The sequence below is a fragment of the Nanorana parkeri genome, unplaced genomic scaffold (genome assembly GCF_000935625.1).
Source record: "Nanorana parkeri isolate BGI_ZX_2015 unplaced genomic scaffold, ASM93562v1 scaffold373, whole genome shotgun sequence".
Classification (NCBI taxonomy): Eukaryota; Metazoa; Chordata; class Amphibia; order Anura; family Dicroglossidae; genus Nanorana; species Nanorana parkeri.
The window spans coordinates 37420-38787 of NW_017306641.1; positions in this window are offsets into that span (position 1 = coordinate 37420).

The following is a 1368-nucleotide window of genomic DNA, read 5'->3' on the forward strand; positions in this document are numbered from 1 at the left end:
GGGGTGGCATCTGGGTGCCCCCTTAATTAAACCCCGATGCAAATAAGTCCCCTTGCCCGCAGATCCCCACAACCACCACCGTGTCAGGGTTGTGGGGAAGAGGCCTTTGTCCCTAACGGCATGGGGACACCCTCCCAATGCACGTGGCCTGGTAAGGCGCAGGAAGGGGCGCTCGATTGTCCTCCCCTTTTCTGCCGGGCCTGTGCTTGGATCAAGAGTCTGGTAGGAATTTTGGGGTGACCCCACGTTTTTCTCCCCCATTTTTTGGGGTGGGGTCCCCCCTAAAATTACTTGGGGGTCCCTAGTAACATTCCTACCAGACTTAAAGGGTCTGGTATCAATTGGGGGGGAACCACACACTTTTTTTTCTCTTCTGCAGACTGTAAAAATTTCACTTTGCGCAACGAACATTCATCCACAAATGAAAATTCGTACAGACTACCGCTAACGAATTTCGTCCGAAATTTTGTTTTCGGAAATTTGGAGTCGTTTTCATTCGTCATTTCTGTTATTCGGAAATTCAAATACATCCAAATCTCTGAATAATGAAAATTCATCCAAAAAAATGAATTTTTCCGAAACGAATCGCAGATGTCTATTATTTAAAATTGTCTTTTTAGCTGTCAGTAGACATATCTCAGCATCTCACTGTCCATGTGCTACATGGAGACTCTTCAAAAGGATGTTGCAGGGCTCAAGTAAAGCTCAAGCATGGGGAATGCTGTACTCTGGATCTGAGAACTGGGTATTTAAATGTATCCTCACCTACTGTTTTTGTATGTCAATAATAATTCTTACTTGTTTAAACGATTGTACAGCCCTGCGGAATATGTTGGCGCTAAAAAAATGTTTTGAATTGTATACATGGTAGCGTGTGTGTGGCAAAACAGCGAGTACACATTGAAATTTAATCGGGAACATTTTAGACAATTTAATTTCTATTTTAAGATTGTTATATATGTGCTCATATAAGGCCACAAAACCCTATAGTAAGTCTTCATACTCCTATAGGAAGGCGCCAGATAATCCCATATATCTCAGCCTTAGTCATATACACAAATCAGATGCAACTCCTCTCCATTTTTCCATTGGTCATGACATTACGGTTATTGACAATATATTGCACTTGGAAATAAGTAATAAAAAAATGCAGGTACAATATTTTGCCGAGTTTGACAAATGATGTTCTTGTATCATTTAACTGCTTTAGGATATAGGTTCACTATCAAGCTGGGAATATGAGATTATAAGACCAGACCAATTTGATCTGAATGACAACCTCTCCCTTTTTGTTGAAGCTAAGTGCAATAAAATGCCAATAGACTCACTGAAAAGGACTGTACAACTGGCACCAGGTAATATCTGTTC